Below are 26,473 nucleotides of genomic sequence, written 5' to 3'. Positions count from 1 at the left end.
CCTTCTTCCAACCTACTTCAGGTTCTGAGTCTAAACCAAATTCCCCATGCTAGAGCTGAGGACCAATTTTTAATCCCCACGGGACTATCTTGTTCCTTCATTTCTCTCCTGTAAAAGGATAGTAGCTGGGCTCTCTAAAGACCAGAACATAAAAAAATTCATAGCGGAAGTGGGACTCAAACTATATCTTAAAAAATGAGTAGGTTCTGGGCTGCTAGAGAGAAAGAAAGGAGGAGGCATTCCAAAAATGGGGAAATGAATAAAGGTATAGAGACAGAAATGAACATTGGTTATGAGGGGAGACAGTGAAGAGACTGGCCTGCCTGTATAGGTGAGGGTTGACCTTAGTTGGATTGCAAAGTAATGAGAGGGAAGGTTGGATAAGTAGGGTAGGACCAGACTTTGAAAGGTTTTGAATTCCATGAGGATGAGTTTGGAGTCTGATCCCATAGCTGGTTGGGAACCACTGAAGTTTTGGGGCAGTAATGGCTGAGGGGCAGTATGATTTAGTGGAAAAGGAAGTAGACTTGGAGTTGTGAGAGCTGGATTTACATCATGTTTTTAACACTTGTTAGCTGTGGAGTCATGGGGAAGTCACTACATCTTTCTGAAGGTCAGTTTCCCCATCTGTAAAACGGAGTAATAATGATAATAATAACAACATTATCTGCTTTACATGGGGATTTTGTGAGGAAAGTACTTTTCTGACCTTAAACTCAAGGCAGTGTGTGTGTGTGTGTGTGTGTGTGTGTGTATTGTATAAGGATGAAACCAGTGTTTCAGAAAGATTAGTCTGACTAGCAATAGAGTGTAAAATATATTAGAGAGAAAGACTGGATACTGAGACATCACTTAGATGCTGTTAGGGGAATCAACAGGATGTAAGTGATTGGTTAAACATTGCCCAATTACTAGACTCTTCCAGGAAAAGAGGATGAACACAGTTCCTGTTGTCAAAGAGTGCAATTCTCAGAGTGACCTCAGCAAAGTAAAGAAAAGATGTACCACCATCTTTCACATATCCCAACCTTACTTCCTAAGAACAAATAACAGTGACCATAGTCCTCAGGAGAATTTCTGGAGCTCATGCCCATGCTGGAAACAAGACTTAAAAGCACACATCGCCAAAAAGCAGGGTCCCTACCTACCTCCCCATCCTTCTGCCGCAGATTTTCAGCAGTAGAACTTAACCTTGAGGATTGTTCAAGGCACACAGATTTGTCATAATTTTTTCTCTTTGTTGGTTCATCACTCATATCATACCTCTTGACTGGGAGTGTGACCCAAGTCTGTCCTGGACTCTCTTCTTTCTCTATACTCTCTCACTTGATGATTTCCTTCAACTTCCACAGGTTTAATAATGTATTGTCTCAGTACAGATTCAGCCCTCATCTATCTCCTGAGCTCTAGGACTGCATCACCAACTGCCTATTGGATAGATATCTCAAACTCAACATGTCCAAAATAATACTCTTTTCCCCCCCAAATCCACTTTTCTTCTGAACTTTTTTATTTCTGCCATGGGCATCACTATCCTACTAGTCACCTAGGATCTCAGCCTCAATGTTGCCTTCATCTTCTCATTCTCTCTCTCCCGACTCTATCCACCTGGTTGCCAGATCTGTTGTTCTTATCCATATAACATCTTTTATATCCATCCCCTCCTTGATTGTCACATGGCTACCATTCTAGTTCAAGTCCTTCTCACCTCTCACCTGGACTATTACAATAATACCCTAACCAGTATTCCTAACACCAGTCTCCACCCTCTGTAATTTATCCTCCACACATCTGCCAAAGTAATTTTCCTAAAAAAAAAATGAGTCTTACCACATCACTCCCCTACTCAATAAATTCCAGTGGCTCCCTATTGCCTTTAGGATAAAGTATAAATTCCTTTGTTTGGAATTTATATTTCCCCTCCCACCTAGTTTTCCAGATTTATTATGCATTTGTAAAAAAGAGATTTTTTCCTCCTAACTAGGATTAATGTAATCACAGAAGGCCCAGAATGCAAGAGTAAAGTCTAAGTATTAAGAAATTTTCATATAATACTACCATGATATCTGCATAAGTCCTTAATTACTTTGAGAGGATGATTAGATTTTGGCCACTAAAAGGCAATTGAAAGCACAAAGTAAATATTTTGTGATTGGTTGAGAGAATCAGTCTTATATACTGGCCTCTTGGGCCAATATATAAGAAACACAAGTCATACAGCAGTTGAAGAGGCATTTCAGAATTGGAAGATTCCAGTTCAAAGTTGTAGGCTTGAAAGTGCATGGTAAAAGCAAATCCTTTTGCCTGTACCAGTGGACAGCAAAGATAGGGGTAAAATAGAGGGGGAGGACTTCTTTTGCTCCCTTTCCCCCATTGGGACCATGCCATCAGTGCTGCTGGTCCAGTAGGAGACCATGCATTTACTAAAAGCTAATTAAGTCTACCAGATGATTGTTAATGTGAAGCACACTGATGGAGGCTCATGAGCTATAATGTTAGAAGTAGCCACCCACAGTGTTGATGGAGAAGGAAATGGCAAACTACTCTCATATCTTTGCCAAGAAAATCCAAATGGGGTCACAAGAAGTTGGACACAACTTAAACAACTGAACAACAAAACTCCACAGTGTTACCCATAGAATCTGAAATAGGAGTCTTCCCTCAGAAGACCCAAATCATGAGCTTGATTGCTAGCTTTGGGAATAACTTCAGAGGATGTACTGCACATTACCTTTCCTTCATAATTCTAGACATTCTAGCCAAATTGGATAATTTGCTGTTTCTCAGACATGATGTTCTATCTCCTAATATGACTCAATGATTTCTGCCATACCTGGAATATACTTCTTCCTCACCTCTACTTCTTAGAACCCTTTTTTCCTTCAAAACTTAGCCAGTCATGTTCTTTATGAAACCTTTCCTGCTCTCCCCAGCCATTAGTGCTCTCCCCTCTAAAATTGAAAATAGGAAGGAAGACAGGAGAAGCTAGTTAGCCACAGTGCTATGATAACCAAGAAGTTAAAACCCTCCACCTGGTACCCATATAGCCTTTAAGGATATTCTTAGGGATGAAGAATAGAGAAGCTGAGTTACCAATAACTTAATGAGGGTGTGGGTATGCCCTGGGGAACAAGAGGAAGGAGACATAAAGGGTGGTACCATATATGCTTCAGTCCCTGAGGATGAGGGATAAGAATATAAAGGAGTAATAAGAACAGAGAAGAGCAGGAGCAAGAAATTTCCATTCTCTTCTAACTGGAGAGCTTGTCTTTGGGTAAAGAATGAACTAGAAGAAACCACATGAGCTCCTCAAGGCAGTTCAGGGGCAGATTTTGTGGTAAATCCTCTCCCTTCAACTTCTGTATGAGATAATTCCTACTTCCCAGGCTTAGTGGAGGGCAAGGGAGAGATGGTGTCTGTAATGGAAAGGAAAGCCCAGGAGACAGTAATTTTCTTTGCATTAAAGACTAGTCGCAAAAGATTTTTGGTTTAATGGTTCATCTGTGGCTGAAGTCATCTGGGTTTGGACTTTTTTCAAGTCAGCAAAGAGTTGAAACAGTCTATGGTGGAAGATTAAACCAGAAATATTTCTTACTGGTTCTACTTCCAAAAAGCATATAGAGTATAGGAATCAATTCCATTCAAAGTTGGGGAGGGAGCAAAAAAGGGGAATTTGGTATCCCCCCAAGGAGGGTTTTCATTTCTATCATAGCTCCTTCCATTTAAATATTACTTAGTTCTGAAAGGAGATGAGAACATGGACTATATAACCTCTTTACATCTCTGGAAAGGAATTACTGAATCAGAGATCCAGGACAGATAAGGCAGCTAAGCGACACAATGGATAGAACACTGAGCTTGGAATCAGGAAGACTCATCTTTATGAGTTGAAATCTGGCCTCAGATACTTACTAGCTGTGTAACCCTGGGCAAGTCACTTAACCTTGTTTGCCTCAGTTTCCTCATCTGTAAAATGAGCTGGAGAAGGAAATGGCAAACCATTCCAGTATTTTTGCCAAGAAAACTGCAAATAGGGTCATGAAGAGCTGGATATGACTGAAAAATGACTGAGCAGAGATCCAGAAAGACTTCAATTCTAGCCTCCCACTCAAGTCAGGAATCCTCTCCATAGCAGGGTATTAAAACTGGGATCCGGAGGGTCTGGGGGAACTTAGATGGGAAAAAAGTAATCCATTTTTATTTTCACTAACCTCTAACTGAAATTTAGCTTTTCCTTTAATTCTTTAAAAACATTATCCCCAGAAGGGATCCATAGGCTTTGCCAGACTGCCAAAGGGGTCTATGACACCAAAAAAGGATAAGAATTCCTGCTCTTCAGCATCCCTGACAGGTAGTCATATGGCCTCTACTTGAACACTTCCAGGTACTTCAGCAGCACCTTGATGAAACCCACTCTCTTCTTGGAGAACTGTAATCTATTTTAAAGCATATTCTCTTTAACTTTTACCCACCAGTACTATTTTGCTTGGTAATTTCATCAGTTTCCATGGATTTAATCATGATCTTTATGCAGATGTCTCAGATTTATTTATCCAACCCTAGCCTCCCTCCTGACCCCCAGTCCAACTGCCCAGAGGACATCTTGTCCCACAGACATCTTGAATATGTCTAAAATAGAACTCATTATCTTTCTCCCCAAATCTTTCAGTCTTCCCGATTTCCCTATTACTTTCAAGGATACTATCATCCCCCCATCACCCAGGTTCACAACCTAGGTGTTACCAGGAACTTCTTACTTTCTATCACACCCTACACCCAATCTGTTGCCAAGTCCTATAAAACCTACCTTTGTAACATGTCTTACACAGGCTGCCTTCTCTTCTCTGACACTACCATTACCTTAGTTAAGGCCCTCATCACTTTATTCCTGGACTATTACAATAGACTTCTGGTTGGCTTCCTTGCCTGAAGTCTGTACTCACTCCAGTCCATCCTACATCCAGATTCCCAATGTAGGTGTGCTCTCCCACGCCTTCTCCTTCTCCACATCATTCAATTGAAATTACTATCTCTAAAGCCACCAATGATCCATAATAGGCACGTTTAATGGTCTCTTCTCATTCCTCATCCTACTTCACCTCTCCACAGCATATAACATTGTGAACACCTTCTCTCTCTGGACAATTGCTCCTCTCAGCATTTTTGTAACTCTTCTACTCCTTCCTGTCTGACTGCTCCTCCATCTCTTTTATTAGGTCTTCATCCATGTCAGTCAAGCAATCAATAAGCATTTATTAAGTGTCAGGCACTGTGCTAAGCTCTAGGGATAGAAAAAGAGGCCAAAGACAGTCCTTGCCTTTGTAAGAAGCTTACAATCTAATGGAGTGGACAACATGCAAACAAAAACATTCAAAGCTAGCTACATACAGGATAAATAGGAATAATAACAGAGGGAAGGCCCTGGAATTAAAAAGGGTTAGGAAAGGCTTCCTGTAGAAAGCGACCATGAGTGTTCTCCAAGGCTCTGTCCTCTGTCCCCTGTCTCTTCTCTTCTCCCTCTATACTATCACACCTGGTGACCTCAGATCTCATGGGTTAAATTACCGTCTCCATACAGATAATTCTCAGATCTGTTTATCTAGCCCTAACCTTCTCCAGCCTCTGTTCTAATTGATGTCCCATAGACAACTTAAACACAACATGTCAAAAATGTAACTGTATCTTTTCCCCAAAACTCTGCCCTCTTCTTAGCCTGCTGAAATTTCTCACCTCACCCGTAGATTGTTGACTCCTGGTTGGTCTCCCTGGCTCAAGTCTCTCCCCACTCTGGTACATCTTCACTCACCTACCAAAGTGATCTTCTTAAAATACAGATCTAACCATGTCACACCATCCCCCTTAACAAACTACAGGATCAAATATAAATCCTCTGTTTAGCCTTTAAAATCTTTCACAGCCTAGTTCCTCCCTACCTTTCCAGTCTTCTTATACTTTAGTCCTGCCAATCACTCTACCATCCAATAACACTGGCCTCCTTGCTCTTCCTCTCACAAGATTTATTCCATTTTCCAGCTCTATGCATGTTCAACGTCTGTCCTCCCTAGTTGGAATACCTTCCTTCTTTGTCTCTGGCTTCCTTCAAGTCTCAGCTAAACCCCAGCCTTCTGCAAGAAGGCTTTCCCAGTCCCTTTTAGTGCCTTCCCTCTTAGATTACTCCCAATTTGTCCCATTTGTATTTTGTTTGTACACTGTTCTTTGAATACGGTTTTCTCCATTAGACTATGAGGTCCTTGAGGGTAAGGGTTATTTTTTTTCCTTTCTTTGAATATCTGGTGTTTAGCACAGTGCCTGTACGTAGTAGGTGCTTAATAGATGCTTATTGACTTGACTTGTTCCTAGTTCTGTTGTCTTGGACCAAGCAAAATAAGCCTAATTCCTTTTTAATAGGACAGTCCACCCAGGACCTGAAGACAGCTATCATATCTCCAAAAAATCTTGCCCCTCTGGCTCCTAAAAGAATCACAGAATCGCAGAATTTCAGAGTTAGAAGTGGCATCCGATATTCAGTGTAGTGAATTTCCTATCTCCTGAGGCAATATATCTCATTCCTAGATACCTTTAACTGCCAGTTTTTCCTCCTAATGACCCAAAATCGGCCTCTGCAAAGTCCACCTATTCCTCCTAGTTCTGCCCTCTGGGGTAAGCTAAACAAGTCTACTTCTTCTTCCACTTGAGGTTTCCCAACCACTTAATCCAATTATTACCTGGAGTCAGAGGACATTCAAATTCTGCTCCAGAAACTTGACTACCTCTGCAACATTGGGTAAATCTGTCCTGGACTCTCTTCTGTTCTCCCTCTATATGATCTCTTTTAGCAGTCTCAGCTCTCATGGATTCAATTAGCATTTCTATACACATAGTTCTCAGAACTCTTCTTAGCCTCATTTTCCTCATCTATAAAATTAGAGGATTAGAATGCAACAGTCTTCTAAGATCTTTTCCCACTTTCAATCTATAATCCTATAATGTCTCCCTTAGATCTTCTCTCTTCCAAATTCAACACACTCGTTCCTTATATTGAATTGTTGTGTCCCCTGACCATCCTGATCACCTTTCTCTAGGTAAGCACCAACTTGTCAATATATCAGTTTGTATCTCCCAAAATTCGACAGAATGCCCTGAAAAGACCATATCTAAAACACTAGACAATGAGGCTTCATCTCCCTCATTCTGGAAACTGTGCTTTTGTTAATGCAACCTATGATTGCATTAATTTTTTCAATTTATTTTAGCTGCCATATTATACTCTTGTCTCATATTGAGTTTACAGTCACCAAAATGTTCTAGGTGTTTTTCACATGAATTAAGCTGTTCTCTCATCAGGCACTTTATTAAAAAAAATTATCAGTTCAGTGTCCACATTCTGGGTGCAGTGGTAGAATGAGAAGTAGCTTTGGAGTTACATGCCCACAGAGGTTCATTTAAATATGTTTGAGGCCCACCTCTGCTGCTTACTACCTAAGCAGGGGCCTCGGTTTATTCAGCTGTAAATTGAGGAGGTTGGACGAGGTGCCTTTGGATGTCTGTTCCATTTCTAAATCCTGTGCTGTGTTAAAGAAGACCAAGGTATGAGAAGTGAGAAAAGGAAGGGACTACATATAAACTTCCTATGAGTCTTTCTTCTCTGGGGGAGGAGGGAAATCAGGGGCCTGAAAAAAATTAATTAGGCCAGTTCTCTGAAGGGCCCCCATTTCAGTTCTTCTGCCCTTCCTAGACCTTAAAATGTGGTACAAAATATCCATCAAAGCCCCACTTTCCACCACACTTCAAACAAACCAGTGTTCCTTGTATATACTTTAGCACTGGTCCCAACCCTGGAACTGGAGTTCAAATGGTCACTTTGTCTTAGGTCATGAGGGATGCAAAGGCTATCCAGGACCATCCCCTCAGGAGTTTGGGGACCAGATCAAATTGTACTGGGTGGGTGGGGGAAGAGGGAATGATTGCTGTCTTCAAGTATTTGGAGAGCCATCACATAGAAGAAGGATTAGAATTGTTTTGCTTGGCATCAGAAGACAGAACGAGGAGTAAAGAGTGGAAGATTCAAAGAGACAAATTTTGGCTCAACCTAAGGAAAAACTTCCTAACAATTAGAGCTCTTCTAAAGCAGAACGAGTTGCTTTATGAGTTGAATTCAATTAAATAAGCATAAAAACCTATTACATACAAGCCACTCTGCGGTGGAAGGTGGGGGAATTGAGGATGGGGGATACCAAGTCAAAAAAGGTCTTCATATAGAGATTTGTTGAAACCAATCATTGGGAATGTCGTAGGGGAGAAGTCTTGTTCATTATGGGTTTGAATGGCTGGTATTTGCAGTCCCTTAGAACTTTACGGGTCTAAGATTTTATACATTGCATCTTCCATCCCAAAGTTTTTCATTGGTGAAATGAGGTTAAAATGAACATCAGGAACAATCTTGAGAGGGAAAATAAGTCACGAGGTGGAGGGAGATGAAATCAGCACAGAAAAGTATGGGGGAAGAGTAGAGCCATCTCATCTGCTTTGAGTTAGGGGAGAGGGTTTTATGAGTTGATCATTTATATATGAACTCTAGGTCTTTCTGAACACCAGTAAGTAATGTCCTTCTTTCTCCCCCACTGAAATACCTCCCTTAGTCATTGCCTGGTAGCCAGCAGTGGGAGCCTACCTGAGCAGTGTCTGGGGAGCTCCTATATGGCAGGAATGGCTCATCCTGCAATCCCCATAGAAATGCTCTCCATGAAGGATCAGCTTGACAGAAACCCACTGTGTTTTTTTCCAGTGGCCTGTGGAATATTCAGCTCTTTACCTCTCTGGCTTTAATTTCTTTATCTGTAAAATGGGAGGTGTGGAGTTGAATAGATCATCTTTGGTTCTGATTGTAATCCTGGAAGCAATGGATATAATAGGAATTTGCATGGTCTGCTCTGCAGATATTGTCCAAACCTGCTTCCTTGTGCTAGGTGATAACCTAGGCCAAATGGGGTGGCCACACTGCTCATCTCTCTTTCTTAACAGTCAGTTCCCTGTAGCTGTTGTTTCTAGTGATGGCCCACAGGATTTCAGAATCTCAGAGCTCAAAGGGACTTTGGATGTCTTTTTTTTATGTTGGAAAAGAGGATAAAATCTGAAGGTTGGGCTTAGTATGGACTGTAGAAATCATTCCATAAAATACCCTCATTTTTATAGATAAAGCAACTGAGGCTCAGGGAGTTTAAATGACTTTTCCCAAAGTTACACAATTAAGTGAGAGTTAGAACTTGAAATCAGATCTCCTGGCTCCTACTGCAGTGCTCCTCATGTCCAACCCCTACCTGAACAGGAATTCTTTTGACAGTATCTCTGACAGGCAGTGACCCCATCTCCATCAATGAGAAACTCACTACCTAACAAAGCAGCCTATTACATTTCTAGACAGGTCTAATTTTTAGGATCATTTTCCTTTTATTGACCAATATGTCCTTGTATTGAGCATAGTTGTATTTCCTGACAGAGAAAGAGGAAGGCACTAGGTAGAATTTTCCTATGAGAACAGTAACAGTAGGGTAAAGAAGAGTTAATGCTGTTCTGCTGAGGACAAAGCAGAACCAATTTAAACCTTCCATGTGGTAGTTCCACAAATGTTTGAAGTGACCGGTGTGGAAGCAAATAGACCAAGTCACTTAGCATTCTGTTTAGTGATAGAATAGGTAGGATAGATAGACAGACCGACAGACAGACAGAAAGATAGGGAGAGGGAGGGAGGGAGAGGGAAAGGGAGAGGGAGAGAGGGAGAGGGAGAGAGAGGGAGGGAAGAAGAGAGAGGGGGAGAGAAACAAAGAGAGAGAGAGAGAGAGAGAGAGAGAGAGAGAGAGAGAGAGAGAGAGAGAGCATTTATTAAGCACTTAACCATGTGGCAGTCACTCTGCAAAGCTATGGTGATACAAAAATCTGACAGTCCCTGCCCACAAGAAGCTCACATTTTAATGGGCAAAGACAACATATAAAAAAGGAGCTGAAAGAGCTGAGGAAAGATAACCTGTGTTGGGGTAAAGTCCAGAACAAGACTAGACAATCATGGGCTGAACAGGTTTGGAGTAAGCAGGACTAGCATGAGTGCCTCCTCAAATGGAGGTTTGATCAGCTCTATCACAAACACATTTATTGGATTATCAAGAAATCGCTAAGACTGTTAACTGACACAGATTCCTCCTTATCCAGTCAAGAATCCCTACTAACAAAAGAGTTTTTAATATGCCTTTCAAAGGGGCTTCTAGAGAATTCTAAGCAGTTAGTGACACGTTCCTGTCTTGTATCAGAGTTGCAACTCAAAACAAAGTATTTATCTGACAGAAGATTTGTGGCATTGAATCATGGTAAATCAGTTATACATAGCCTCAAAGGACTCCAGGATCAAATAAAAAAGTGCCGCAAATCACAAAGGTCCAAGCAATTGTAAGACTATTAGGACAGGAGGCTTTTGTATCTGTGAAATCCTGGAGGATTCTAGTCTATTGGTACATAGGCAATTAATCTTGATTCTCTAGCTTGTATCTTGCTGGTGGTCTAGTTTTTTGTTTGTTTTGTGGTTGTGTTAACCCTTTTAATTCTGTTTTTCCTGTAAACTTGGGACTTTAATAGCATGCTTAATCAAGTGGTTTCAGTGTATCTCTTCCCACTCCTCACCCAAGTCTTCTCTTCTCTGGGCTGTATTTCTAAATCTTTCCATTGATGTTCAGGTATGTGGCAGTGTGTAGGGTGTGTTCAGGGAGGACTAGTACCTCTGTTGTGAGAGTTGCTGAGCCTTATTCAGGGCTGCTTTACACCTTTGGGGTCCACCTGATCCACCCGACTCTCACCTGTGGCTCCAAGAAGCTGTAGCACATGCAGTGGCCATACTGGCTAACCGTTGGTAAACTATTTCTCCAGATGGGCTAAACCAGGTTGAGGGTAACCAAGGGTCTCAAATCCATCAGTGAATTAGCGGGGTATCTACCTCAAACATGTGAAGACTTCCCCCAGTGGAATGGGCAGATGAGAACAAGTTGTTCCAACAGCCATGAAGGCAGCTGAAGCATGCGCTATGGAGCATTTAGAGTTTGGTTAGACACCAAAGACACCAAGGTCATCCACTGCATCCCAAGCCATCACCAGTTGTCTTAACTGTCTTGCCACTGGACTTCTGATGAGTCTGGAAGGGAGAGTGAGGCCACTGACTTCACCCAACTCTGCCTCCCTTAAATCCAATTTATGCATGAATCAAAAGACATCACCCATACCATTTTCACCAGGTTTGTAGCATAGTAGACCAAATGCTGAACTAGAATCAGGAAACCTAGGTTCTAATCCCAAGTGCTACTATTAATGATAATAGCCCTAGCATTTATATAGCTTTATGTTATGTTATGTTATGTTATGTTATGTTATGTTACATTATATTATATTATATTATATTATATTATATTATATTATATTATATAGCACCTTAAGGATTGCAAAGTGCTTTTCATATGTTAACTCAGTGTAACTTTGGGGAAATCACTTAGCCTCTCTAAGCCTCAGTTTCCCCATTTATAAAATGAGGGTAATAATTCCCACCCTGCCTACTTCTTGGGTTGTTGTGAGCATGAGCTGAAAGGATTTTGAAAAGGGTTACAAAAATGTGAGATTACTTATGAGTCGTGCTATGGACCTTTCTCTATTAGGTTTTTAAATCATACCTTTCCTACTTACCACCTGTGTGGCCTTGGGTGAGTCACTTCACCTTTTGGGGGACCTCATTTTTCGAGGTGATTCTAAGGTCCCCTCCAGCTCTAAATCCTATGATTTGTTGAAGAGGATGAAGACGTAGGATATCAAGAAAGGAGGGCAGGTGGGAATGCTATGCATAAACTTCCCATTCACACAAAATGTGTGAAAATCCCATGCCACAAATTTCCAATTCACATTTGAGTGAATTCCCAAATTAACCTCTCCCTAAACAGGCAATCCAAGGACCGAGCAAGATTTATTAAGACTATTTTCTAAGGGTCCCCCACTCTGGTTCTTCAGCTTGGACCTTTAGTCCCATTTCCTACCATAATTGAAGCACACCAGTGTTCTTTGTATATGATTTAGCACTAGTTCCAGCCAGTGCTAGAATAAGATCATTAACTTCTTTATACGGATTTTCTGTGAACATTAAGCCTGGGCATCCATAGAGAATCCCGAAGAGTGGAGTGGATTCTTTCATTGTTGTTGACATAGGATAAAGTGTCTGCTAGTAGATAAATACCAGTAATAGCTCACATTTATATAACACTTAGGGTTTTCTAAACAACAAGCCTGTTCCATTTAAGCCTGACAAGGCAGGAAATGCAACTCTGCTAGCCTTTTCCAAGCTTCTGTCTTTACTCGTATTCCCGCAGTGGTTACTAGGGCATCAGAAATTTTGGCTATTTAATCATTTTGCCCAGGGCAGTTCTGTAAAGTATCCCCCCCACAGAGCCACACATGCCTCACATGGAGATTACACAGAGGGGCTTGGGGTGGATTTGACTCATTAAAGAAACTTAAGCATGTACCAATCATCCCAAAAGCATGTGCCCAGCTCTGGGAGGTTGCCAAGGGATTGGTAGGGGGTAGGGAAGGCCAGTGGATGGACAAGGTTAGATTAGCTCCCAGTGCCAGAGGCTTGGACTCTGATAATAAGGAAATGATGTAAGCCAAAGCACAAAGGTTTCTTTGGCTCCAGTAGTAAAAATTGTCAGCTTGGAATTCAGCTAAAGACTTTACAGCAAATATTTTAAATGACAGAGCCTATTAATACTCCCAGATAATTACTCCCAGTTTTATAAGCTCTGCATCTAAGGGGATTCCAGGCAGGTCAATTAAAGCGGTTGGTTGGATTTACGTTATTGAAGATCCTCGTGACTTCCTACCAACTGAACCCTACTTGGCATTTACTTCAGTTCGGACTTATTGCTATGACTCAGAAAGAAGTGTGCGCCCTGGAGCGCCCTGTCACCCCTGGCTGCCTACAAAAGTCTGGCTGGAAATGGAGAGGAGGCGACAAAGGAAAGTGATGCTAAGATAGGAGGGGTGAAGAAGAGACACTCTTTATCCCAACTGCTTCCTCATCCCAGCATCTTAAAATATCTTTCTTTCAAGGCTCCTTTCAGGTGCTAGCTCCTCTATGCAGCTTGCCTGATGCCTTCCTTTCTCTCTATACCATTCCTGCCAACTGAGAAGACACTCTTCGGCATCACATTTTCCTAGGGCAGTTGGACTGAGTCTCTCCTTTGCCCTCATCATGCTTGACCTTGTCTCATATTTATTTATTTGACTTTTGTTCTCCTTGTCAGGTTGCAAGCACCTTCAGGTGAAGGACGGTCTCATCTTTTCACTGGGACACCCTCAGCACTGAACACATAATAACCCCATTGTTTTGATACCTCTGTGATTTCTTCAGTAGGAATGCTCCTTCCACTGGTGCCTTAAGGATGATTTTATCTTTCAAAAGCTGGGGGAAGTAATGAGGGGAACAGGTACTCTGGACCTGATTCTTTCCAAAACCAAGATGACCTCATTGCTCAAGTAGAAGTGAGGAACTTAGTAACCACTCTATCCTAGAACTAGTGATAGAAGAGAAGAAAGTCAGAGAAACTTTGACACACACAGCCTATACTTGAGGAAAACATATCTCAAAGAGTTTAGAGAGATGTTAAAAAGGACATCATGACCTAAAATTCTGAAAGAATTGGTGCCAGGAGGGATGTGAAGATCTCAAGAACGAAATATTGAAGATACCAAGAGAAACAATTTTGATGAGGAAGAAAAAAGGAAACTGTTTGAAGAGTCTGATGTGGATGCACAGGGAGATTATCAAACATTGATTTTTAAAAAATTTTTACAGACAAGTATAAAGTATGGAATCAAGACAAAGAAAAGGAAAAGAAATCCAAAAGAGCATCCCAGTCCTGAAAGAATAATTTCAAGGGGCCCAAAGAAGGAATGGTACTACTGTACAGGATGAATGAAATGATGGCAGAAAAAAGACAGGACCATTCCACTCTTATATCTGTTTTCTCTGACAGGGAGAATGTTCCTTTTGTAGGAAAGGACAGAACAAAAATGTTTAAGAGGAAGTTGAAACACAAGCTAACTAAAGAGATGATAAAAGTAAGCCTAGCTGTCCTCTACGAGTCCAGGCCACCAGGGCTGAAAGAAATGTATCCCAAGATAATTAAGCAAGCAAACATTTATTAAGTACCTACTAGGCATCAGTGCTGGGGATAAAAAAGATAAAATGAAAATAGGCCCTCTTCTCAAGGAACTTACCTTCTAATGGTGGAGACAACATATACATAATGGAATTTGCAAAATACTCAAAACAAATATGAAGTAGTCTTGGAGGGGAAAGCACAGTTGCTATGGAGACCAGGAAGGGTCGCATGTAGAAGGAGCCCTTTAAGCTGAGTCTTAAAGGAAACCAGAGATTCCAAGAAGCAGAGATGAGGAGGGTTGGGTAGGGAGCAGAGAGTGAGGGAGAGTGGAGTTTAAGTGATGGGGGGAAAAGGCAGTGACATAGAGGGAGAGGGACATTCCAGGTATGGGAAACAGCCATTGAGTGCAGAAGAACAGAGATGGGAGATGGCAAGTTCTATGTAAGGAAACAGAAAAAAGGCCACAATGGCTGGACAGGAATAAAATGGAAGAGAACTGGAGAGGGTCAGGCACACGTATTTGATCTTAGAGACATTAAAAAGCTACTGGAATTTGTTGAGCAAGGGATGTAGTTAGACCTGTATTTTAGCAACATCACTGTGATGCCTGTATAGAAGATGAATTGGGTGGGGAAAGGCTTGAGGAATAGGAACTAATCATGAGGCTAGTGGAAAAAAAAGAATTTACAGATGTGAATACAGAACTACAGTCAGTGATCTTTCAAATGCAAGAGAAAACTGGGGAGATGCCAGGAAATTGAAGAAGTATAAATGTTGTAGCTATTTAAAAATCAAAGAGTGTATTCTGCAATCTAGAAGATAAGCTTGGCTTCACTTTTATGGGAAAATTTTAGAACCTGTCATTTAAAGAATAACCAGTGAACATCTCGAAAAGCAAATGGTGATCAGGACCACATAAAGGTCATGCCATACTAACCCTATTTCCTTTCTGGAAAGGACTACTAGATTGATAGAACAGAGTACTACTGTATATAGATATGTTTTATGGAGATTTCAGCAAAAGCATTTAATAAAATCTCTTACATCATACTGATGGAAAATGTGTGGACTAGACCATATCATAGAGAGGTAGATTTGGAGCTATCTGGAAGGCCAGATCCAAAGAGAAGTCAGTCAGAGTTCAATGTCAGCATGGAAGGAGGTGTCTCATTGAAGTGTTTCGTGGATATGCTGTTGGCCCTGATTTAAAGGCGATAAATCCTTTGATCGGTGACTTGAGATGAATAATAATAATAATGACAATATATCCATAGAGAACTATAATAATGATAAAAGTGTTATAATATGAGTAAAGGGTCAGCCTTGATAGAAGAGGATTCAAGTTCTTTTTTTTGACACACACCATGTATAGATGGGCAAGACATGTATCTCCGAGTGGCCCAAGCAACTCCTTAAGACTAGTTTATAGATAAGTTATCAATCAACATTGGTACAGGGTTTTTCCACACCAAGAAATTCCTACACCAATAAAGTTACAAATTTGGATGCTTTCTCCCCCCAAAACAATAAACAATGGCAGTTGACATTTGTATAATACTTAACATTTTTCAAGGTGCATTTTATAGATATCTCATTTTGGCCTCAGAACAACCTTATAAGTTATTATTGCAAGATTTTACAGATGAGAAAATTGAAGTTCAGAGAGATAATGTGATTCACCCACAATAACATAGCTAGTAAGTGTCTAAGGTGGTAGTTGAACCCAGGTCTTCCTGACTACAAATCCAGCACTCTTTCTAACTGTATTATGTAGACTCTATACAACAAAAGCAGCAATGATCTGCTTATTAGATTTACAGATGACCCAAAGCCGGGAAGGAGAGCTAACATAACAGATGACAAAGTCAGGATTCAAAAGGAACTCAATGAGCTAGACCACTGGGCCAAACTGAATAAGATTAAATTTAATAGGGATAAATAGAAAGCCATTCATTTGGGTTCAAAAAATCAATCTCACTCATGAAATATCATGGAGTGGTAGCTAATAGCAATTGGTCCAAAGAAAATCTGGGGGGTTTAAACAGATGTCAGTCTCAATATATATTAATAGTAGGATATGGTAGCCAAGAAGGCAAGTACAAGTTTTAGGCTTCAATCAAAGTGGAAAATCATCCAAGAAATAAGGAGGTCACAGTCTTCCCTGGTCAGGCTACATAGGGAAATTTGTGCTCATTTCTGGACATCGCATTTTAGGAAGGACATTGATAAGCTGGAGGTCATATAGAAGACAGCACTCGGGGTGGCTCAGTTGAAAACTGGGGATATTTACCCTGCAGTAGATAAAATACAGAGTGCACAACAACTAACTGCAAGTGTTTGAAGCACTGTCACATGGGAGCAAGATTAAGCTATTCTATTTGCCCTAAAAAAGATAAAGAAGAAGGAAGCTGTGGGCAAATTTAGATTGTATATAAGAAAAACTTCCTAGTGGAGCTATTAAAAAGTAAAATGGTCTGAAATAAGAGGTGTTGGGTTCACCTTCAAGTAAAAGTTCAAGCTCACCTTCAAAAAAATCTTCAAGTACAAACTAGATGACCAGTTGTTGGGTGTGATATAGAGGGCTTTCTGTTTCAGGTAAATCTTTGAGATTTAGTGATTCTAAGCAATACTGAAGTCCATCATTCCTTTCTCATCCTGGGTGATTCATCTTCTTCAAGATCAAATATAAAATCCTTTGTTTAGCATTCACAGTCCTTCACAGTCTAGTCACTTCTACCTTCCCAGTCTTAACACCCTACTTCTCACCCTTTTTATTGTTATTGTCACATTCAAATCTTCATGTCCCCACTTGGGGTTTCTTTGGCAAAGATACCACAGTGGTTTGACAACACCTTCTCCAGTTCATTTTACAGGTGAGTAACTGGAGCAATTAGGGATAAGTGACTTGCCCAGGGTCAAACAGCTAGTAAATATCTAAAGCCATATTTGAACTCATGAAGAGGAGTCTTCCTGACTCCAGGCCTAGCACTGTATCCACTGTGCCACCTAGCTGTCCATTTTCCAGTGACACTGGCCTCCTTGCTGTTCCTCATGCAAAATACCCCATCTTTGGACTGAGCATTTTCACTGGCTGTCCCCCATCCCTGGAATGCTTCCTTTCCTCATCTCCACACCCTGGCTTCCCTGAAGTCCAAGATAATATCTTGTCTTCTCCATAAAATATTTCCTAACCTCCTTATTGCTAGTGATTTTCTTGTTCCCACTTATCATCTACAATTTATCCTGCATACATCTTATTCATACATAGCTGTTGTTTTTTTAAATATTGTCTCCTCCATTAGATTGTGAAGTCCTTAGGGCAGTTAGCTCTTTTTTGGCCTTTCTTTGTAGCCCTAGTGCTTAGCACAGTGCCTTGCACATAGTAGCACTGAATAAATTCTTATTGACTAACCAATTGACTATAAATCTCCAATAAAGGATCTATTCAGTTGCTGGAAATTCTACTCTGATCTATCTGTTCTCCCTCCTCATTTGCTGTGTGACTGGTCCATCAGATGATGCACATCCTCACTCATGCCTTTTATGTAGCTTCTTACTCACAAGTTACCACTGGTAGTACATTGCAGCCTCCTTACCCCCAATGTATTTCTCCCTTGCCTTTGGGATCATGACATTCAATGAATATTTCTTGAATTGAAGTGAATCTCAGGTGAACAAACAAGAACTCAGACCCTGAGCCATAACTTGGGAAATTGTTTGTTTTCTTCGATTTCATTCCTATTTCATTTTGTTTGGATATGAGAAGTAAGAGATGGTGAACATACCAGCACTGGGTTTTATAACTCTATCAATACAAACTATTCTATTTAACTCCCACTCCATAAAGTTCTAAGGCTTGGCCTAAAAAATCAAGTTGACTAATTTTCCTATAGACCCATGAAGGAACTGGGGATCAAAGGTTATGGGAAATTTTTTTTAAATCAAAACTTGTGGCAATAGTCATATGTCCATAGGACCCTAACCCTAGGACAAGCTATTCAATTGTGAGTACCACAGATTTCTGCCCAAAGTAGGCTCTTTATAAATATATGTTGAAGTGACAGAAAGGAAACAATTTTGAATTGGAATAGAGAAAAACCTGGTTAAATCTGAAGAACCTGTGAAAACAAAATGGGGTTCTTTCTCCAGTGCTGGAAGAGGCTATTGCGGGGAAGTGGAGGGGGGTCAAGGGTAGTGGAATGAGATGCTGGAAATGATTTCCCACCTGCTGACATCACACATCTGAAACAGCTGTGAAAGAGAGGACTGAGGGGTGTGCCCAGATGTGTGGGGGAGACAAAAAATTCCCACACACATGCAGATCTGGTGGAAACTTACTGTGAAGCAGAGCAGGTTAAAAGCTAAACCTTTTTGTCCCATCCTTCCCCTTTAGTCCCAGGCTGAAATGCCTGTCCCCACTCCCATCCCATCCCCCTCTCCTCCTCCAGATATGGTTGGCTCTCACTGTTGCCCCTCGGTGCACACTGTTTCATTGGCTGCTGCTCATTGCGTCTTCTTCTTGGATTTGGGGGTGGAGTTAGGGAATGGTGGTTTGGGGCAGAATTTTTTTGGTTTTGTTTTAATAAATAACATCTTGACCTCCCCTGAAAAGTTCCCCTTTTTGGCTGAACCATCAAGAACAATTTATCATTTATTGTTTGGCGCTGTCAGGAAGACAAGGAATGCTCACGCTGATGTCACCAATTCAAGTCAGAACTCAATAATAACCCACAAGTGACCCCTCTGGTCTCATGTTGCCTACTTGCTGTTGCAGTTTCTCAAAGGGCAGACTCTCAACCACCATTCTGGTGACTGAGGGCGACAGCCTTAGAGAGCCTATTCACTTGGTGAATCCTGCCTTCAGCAGCTGGTTCTGGCATCAAGGCATTATATTGTTGACTGTACAATGGAATTTGAAGTAGAGCAGGACCATTGTGGATCCCACCCATCCTCTCCAAGGAAGCATAATTATTCAATATATACATATACATATATATATATTACTTTAAAGTTTATAACATGCTTTATATGCATTATCTCGTAAGATTCTCAAAACCTTAGGAGGTAAATACTACAAATATTGTTCTCTCCACTTTACTTCGTATCAGACCTGAAATTTGAACCTGGTTCTCTCCTCGATCCAAAGTGGGTGATCTTTCAACTAACCTTTACCATATTGATTATAATGTGGTTCCTCAACAAAAGCTAGCCTATCCTTCTTAATTCTAGTGCTAGAGTTCATTTCCAGTTTACCTGGTCTATAACTTGTTTGTACATAGCTTTTTGCATGTTGTCTCCCCAATCAGACTGCGAGGTCCTTGGGAGCAGAGACTATCTTTGACCTTTCTTTGTATGCCTTACACTTAACATGGTGCCTGGAACATCATAAGCTCTCAATGAATGTTTATCGACTTCTAACTAAGATAATTCCTGGTCCTTCTAGTTTCAAAGATGTAGAGCTAGAAGGGGTTCATTCTGTAACCTGGGACTCCATTCTTCTGATTGGTGACTGCCTTTCTGGGAACACTATTCGTTTTACTTGACTACTACCTCCTCTACAGTTTCTTAAACAATATATTCTTTACTTCCCTTTCCCTACCAATTCTGGAACCCTGAACTATCATCAAATCAATTCTGATATTGTTCCTGGATGGAGGGTGTCAATTTGCTCCCCTTTGGCCCCACTCACCTTCCCTCTAACTTATCTGACCAAAGTCCCTCTCCCTGGATGCTTCTCTCCTGTGTTTCTTCTCTCATTATATTGTAAGCACCATAGAAAATATTAAATAAATGGCTTTTTATCCATTCTAGTCCAGGAAGCTCCTAATTGTATGGATGAAAACTGAGGCACAAAGAGGTAAATTATCTTGCCCAAGCTTATGCTGTAGGTAGCAAAGCCAAGATTTCAGCCCTTTATTTTCATAAGAAACTACCTTGTGATTTTCCCTTCTTCTACCAGTCAATGGTACACAAATGGTGGTTCCCAGATCATTGTATACCACAGAAAGACAACAATTTATCTTTCATCTGAGAATGCCTGTGGCAAAGGAATGGCTGTTTAACTTTCCCTTTGGGAATGCAGGTTTAAACTGTAACACCGGTCTTCGCAAAGAGCAGTGTTGGGGGTAATAGTCAACAGAGGGTGACATGTCTGGGACAACCATCTGAAAATTCACACTCATGAATGGAGACAACAGAAGGTTCACAGATCTTCAAAATCCCTCAGACCACACACCACTTAGCCCAACTAGCTTTCTAGGAACAAAACTAGTTTTCACTTTGCCCTCTTAACACATAAATCATTCAGCTAATAGAACACTGAGGCACTCTTAATACTATCTCTTTCTCTCAACTGATTCCACCATTTTAAAATCCCTTTTTAAACTTTTACTAATTGCAGCCTAGGCTTTAGCCTATACAAAATCCATTGCTCTATCTCTCTGTCTTAACTCTGCATGTCTTTCTATCTCTGTCCTTCTCTGTGTATGTCTCTCTATTTCTCTCTCTCTTTCTCTCTCTCTCTGAGTGTTCCTTTCTTTTTTCTTTCTATGTCTTTCTACTTTCCTTCCTCCTCCCTCACCACAGGTGAAACACCAAGGGAACCACCAATCAGACTTTCTGTTTACTCTCAAGACAAAAATTTTCCTAACAAAAGCATAATTATGGAATAGTACATACCCAAAACATATCCCTTAGCCTCCAAACACATCGGGTGCTATCGAACGTGCTGGTTTCTGGAGCTTGGCCAAGAGCCTTGGCAGAGTCAGGGCTCAGAGGAGGAAAAGTAAGAAATTATGGAACATGTCCTCCCCTCCCCCTTTCACTTCTCCTGTTGAATCAAACCACATGTATGTTCCTTAAAAGTGCAGACTATAGAAGAATTGCTTGGGAGCGCATGTCTCAGTGCAGAGGACTTATTTCAGAGATTTTAAAAATGAGGGATTGAAGCAATATAACCTAAAGTCCAGGGGGCATTTGGAAGTGATTAACGACCATCAGCTTGTACTGTATGTTGGAAGCAAGAGTTGTTAACCATCCCCTTACAACCAGCTACTAAAAGACAGGAATTGAATCAACAAGAAACTGTGCTCAGCAGATGGATTCTGGATGGTGAGGAAGGCCAGGTTTCTACTTTGAGAAGAGTTAAGAGTTCTGAGACAACAGAATGGAACTTGGGAGAAGAGGATCATGAAAAGGCAGGAGGAAAAACCATACTTCATCCACAACAACTAGAGGAGAACCTGAAGAGGATATCCAATCTATCCTCCTGCCTCCATAGCCAAACCGCTTCAGAGGAGAATCTATCCTGTTTGGAAACCAGGGCATGCTAGGCCAACTGCTATTAGTCATTCATTCAGCTGACATTTACTGATTTCCTGCTAGGTCCATATTTCTGTGATATGTGCTGGGTAGGCAAAGAAAGAGAATGCATGAATGCATGTCTCCTGACCTTTAAAAACCTTGTGATCTTGTTAGGGAGACTAGGTTGAAAGAGAATCAATGTAGTATAATAGAAAAGGCATTGGATAAGACTCAAGATAATCAGTTCAGAACCTACCATGTGTCAGGCACTAGGGGAGGTACTTGGGACACAATCCATACTCACAAGAAGCTTACCTCCTAATGGTGAGGACAAGAATTACAGTATATATACAAGGAATATGAAGAGAATAAACACAATGGAGTTAAATGTAAGGTAGTTTTAGAGAGGAGCGCACTAGGAGTTTGGGCAATCAGGAAAGGCTTCATGAAGAAGGTGGTGCATCTTGAAGGAAGACAGAGATTCTATGAGTCAGAGGTGCATGGGACAGCAAGCATGGAGACAGGAGAAGGAATGTCGTCAGTCAGGAAAAGAGCAGAGGCCAGGTCGACTTGATCTATGAATTCAGGAAAGGGAGTAATGTCCAATGTGGCAGGAAAGATAGATTCGGCCCAGGCTGTAAGCGACTTTAAAAGGCAATAGAGAGCTGCTGGAGTTCAAAAAGTATGAAAGTGACACGGTCAGATCTGGGCTTAAGCAAAATCACCGTGACAGCAATGTGGAGAATGAATTGGATAGGGAAGAGACCTCAAAAAACAGAAATATACAAACTTCCCCCCTTCCAATGCCTGGGAGCACACTACCCTGCATACCTTCTTGGTTCCTGAGGAAAGTGATCTTAGACTTAAAAGCACTTTCTATATAGCATTAATTCCATCAAGTTTACTTCTAAATGTAGTGATGCTGATGTATAGATGAGTCCACATCTCTGCTATTGAGGAGCTAGATCAAGAAAGTCATTCAGCACATGTACGAAAATATTTATAGCAGCTCTCTTTGTGGTGGCCAAGAACTGGAAATTGAGGGGATGCCCATCAATTGGGGAATGGCTGAACAAGTTGTGGTACATGAATGTAATGGAATATTATTGTTCCATAATAAATGATGATCAGGTGAATTTCAGAAAAACCTGGAAAGACTTATATGAACTGATGCTGACTGAAATGAGCTGAACCGAGAGAACATTATACACAGTAACAGCAACAACGTGCAATGGCCAACTTTGATAGACTTAGCTCTTCTCAGCAATGCAATGATCTAAGACAATTCCAAAAGACTCATGATGGAAAATGCCATCCACATCCAGAGAAAGAAATATGTAGTCTGAATGCAGATCGAAGCAGACTATGTTCTTTTTCTGTTTTGATTTGTTTCATGTTTTTTCTTTCTCATGGTTACTCTTATTCGTTCTAATTCTTCTATACAACATGACTAATAGGAATGTATATGTAGAGCCTATATCAGATTGCATGCCATCTTGGGGAAGGGGAGGAGGGAGGTGGAGAAAATTTAAAACTTATGGAAGTGAATGTTGAAAACTACAAAGAAAAAAAAAGACTTCTTTTAGCCCCACCCCCCAAAATAAAGTCATTCAGGCCTTATACCTTACAGTCTGGCAAATCTCAGCATGGACTTTAGCTCCTAGACCCTAGTGGCTCTCTCTCTTGATTTCTCAAAGCTCACAAGATCATAGCCATCTCCAATCTCCTTCATCTAAAACAGGAAAGGACAAATACAAAGACACAAAGAACAATGTTCATGGGCCACATGTTAGCTTCAGATAGGGAGGGTACAAGGCCCATCCACTTACATCATTATCTCTCACCCAAAGAGTAGCTGGACATAAAAGACCAATCAGTACCAGACCATGCCACCCCGCAGCTGACTAGTGTCTTTTGACTTGTGTCTATGGCAGTTGCAGCTCCATGGCCTTGCACATGGCTAGCACACCAGAACCAGATGCAGAATGTCTACACGTGCTCCAAAGTCCATGTGGACATTGCATCAGCTGAGCACTCTACATCTGCTCCTCAGGACTGGGCTCATTTGCTAGTCACCATTTACAGACGTAACTCACAGACTTCATTCTTAAGTTCCCACTCAGTGTTTTTCAGTAATATGCCTGGGCTGTTTGGGAGAAAGAGATTATCAATTCAAAATGAAAAGCTACAAGATGACCTAAGAAGAATGAAGCTAGGGAAAGGAAAGCCAAGGTGACAGATTTTAACCATTATGAAGTCATGAAGACCAAAAAAATTAAAAATAAAAAGTAGAATTATTAAATATGAAGTGAAGGAACTCCAAAAGGCATCTGATCTGAAGGCACCTCTTAAGAAAAGAGCTGCCCAGAAAACAGCACCTGCCCCAAAGCTTTCTGCCAAGATTCCCACTAAGAAGGCAGAGGCTCAGACTCAAAAGCCCCAGTCAAGCCAACAAGAGTTTCTTTACCTATTAATTTACCTACTGTGTGCCAGTTAGTGAACTAAGTGTGGGGGATTGCAGAGAAAGGCAAAAAAAATCCCTGGTTCTTAAGGTACTCACAATTTAATTGGGAAGATAATGTGTAAACAGCTATATATGCAAGTTAAGTTGGAGATAATCTGTTGAGGCAAGGCACTGGAATGAAGGGGGATTGGGAAAGGCTTCTTGTAGAAGATTAGAATTGAGGGAAGTCAGAAGGCAGGGCTGAGGAAAGAAAGGATGCCAGGCATGAGGGAGAAAGATAATAAGTTCAGTTTTGGTTATATTAAGTTTGAAATGTCCACTGGACATCCCAATTTGATTGTCTTTTCAATATGTACAATAGATATTTGGAGATGCAAGTCTAGAGATTAGGAGAAAGGTTAGGGCTGGATAAGTAGATTTGAGAATCATTAGCATAGAGTTATATTTGAATCTATGGGAGCTGATAAGACGCCAAAAGTAATTGTATGGAAGGAGAAAAGAGCCCTGGACAGTGCCTTGGGGGTATCCTCCATTACTGGATGTGAACTGGATGAAGATGCAGAAAAAGAAGCAGTTTGATAGTAGGAGAAGAATCAGGATAGATTAGCGTCATAAAAACCCAGAGAGAAGAAAGTATAAAGGAGAGGATTATCAGCAATGTCAAAGGCTACAGAGAGGTCAAGAAGGATGAAGAATTAAGAAAAGGTCATTAGATTTGACAATTGAGAAATCATTGGTAACTTTGGAAAGAAGACTTAATAACAAGGTCAGAAGCCAGACTACAGAGAACTAAGAGAGAGATACAGACACACAGAGACAGAGACAGAGGGAGAGGGGAGAAAGAGACAGAGAGACAGAGACAGAGACAGAGGAAAGGAAGTAGGGGAATGAATTGTTAACAGCCTTCTTGAGGACTTTCAAGAAAAGAGGGAGATGGAACAATACCTAGAAGGGATGTCCCAGTCTAGAAGGATCAGAAAGCACCAAACAGTCTCAAAAGGATGCATCCCAGAAAGCAGTTGCCCAAAAGTCTAAAAAATCGAGCCTACCAGAAATCAAAGACTATATTCAATACACAGAAATAAAAATTAATAGGCCAGCTATAGGCCCAGGTCAGAAATAAAGCAGGTCAGAGCTTCCATGCAAATCAGTAGTGTGATCAGGCCCTAAGCAGCCCCTGCAATTCCAGCCTGGGTAAAATAGGGAAGCTCAATCTTAAAAATGATCATAATAATAATTAAAAAATAAATAGGAATAAATATACACTCTGATTTAAAACAATGAGCCACACAACAACAGAGTTGGGAAGACATGGCTAGACAACAATTCGTGATATAAAACGACAACACTAGAAGAGTAATAAATCCAGTGTGACTCAACAGTCAGGACACGAAAGCCAAAAAAAGTGAATTCCATCTTGAGTTTTATTAATAGGCAGGGTTTCATTAAAAATAGGCTTAAGTTTCATGAATAGGCAAATAATAAGGGTGGTGCTAATTCCGCCATACTCTGGAGGCAGAGTGGAAAGGCTAATCAGACCATATTGAGAATACTGTGTCCAGTACCATATTTTGATAAGGCATTAACAAGAGAAAAGTAATCAACATATTTTGCTGTCTTACACATAACCCTTAATAAATATTTTGTTAATATATTTTTGTAAATTTTTGTAAATTTTGTAAATATTTGACGGAAAATATGCCTTGTAGCACTCAACTGAAGGAACTGGCGAGCTTAAAAGGAGAAGACCTAGGGGAGATAAAATGGCTGGTTTCAAGTATTTGAAAAGATGTCCTAGGAAAGGATTAAACTTATTCTACCCTGGTAAACCTGGGAACAGTCAGTAAAAGTCACAAAAATGTAGAGTGAATCTGGATTTGAGGGAAAATGTTCTAATAAGTGTCTGCAAAGTGGGACAGGCTGCCTCAGAAGGTAGTGAGTTCTACATCTCTGGAGATTTTTATCTCTGAATGACTGGTTGGGGATGTTGTTGCAGGATTTGTGTTCAGAAACAGGCTGTACTAGAATTTCCATCTATCTCTGACACTGGTTCTTTTTCTGTTTCCCCTCCTGATGTGTTGGGAAGTGAGGGGATAGGGGTAGGGGTGGGAGGGCAGAACTGTGGACAGAGGGGAGAAAGGAATAGTGTGTAGGACCAAGCAGCAGTGAGCTATTATGGAATTCATGTCCATTTTCTCCCATTTTCTCTTCCCCAGATGGTGGGGAAAGGGTTAAAGCTTCAGTTCTGACCCAGTAGAGTTGGGAATTTTCTTGAGAATTTCCTCCTTCTGCTTCTAACTGTTTAAGGATGTGCCTGAAATGGGGGCTCTGAATCTCAATCTGTCTTGACTTGATTTGGGGAAAATTCTGCCAACTGTACACTTAGGTACAAAGGACATGGCAAATAGATCAGAATTTCTTTGAACATCAAAGAGTCCAGGGGTGACTTGACAGCAAGCAAGGGGGAAACAGAGAAGTTGTTGGGCCCTGTGTTGATGGTATAAAGATCAAACGGGGCCCA

The sequence above is a fragment of the Trichosurus vulpecula genome, chromosome 3 (assembly GCF_011100635.1).
Source record: "Trichosurus vulpecula isolate mTriVul1 chromosome 3, mTriVul1.pri, whole genome shotgun sequence".
In the NCBI taxonomy this organism is placed as follows: domain Eukaryota; kingdom Metazoa; phylum Chordata; class Mammalia; order Diprotodontia; family Phalangeridae; genus Trichosurus; species Trichosurus vulpecula.
Note: the sequence above shows the minus strand (reverse complement) of the source record.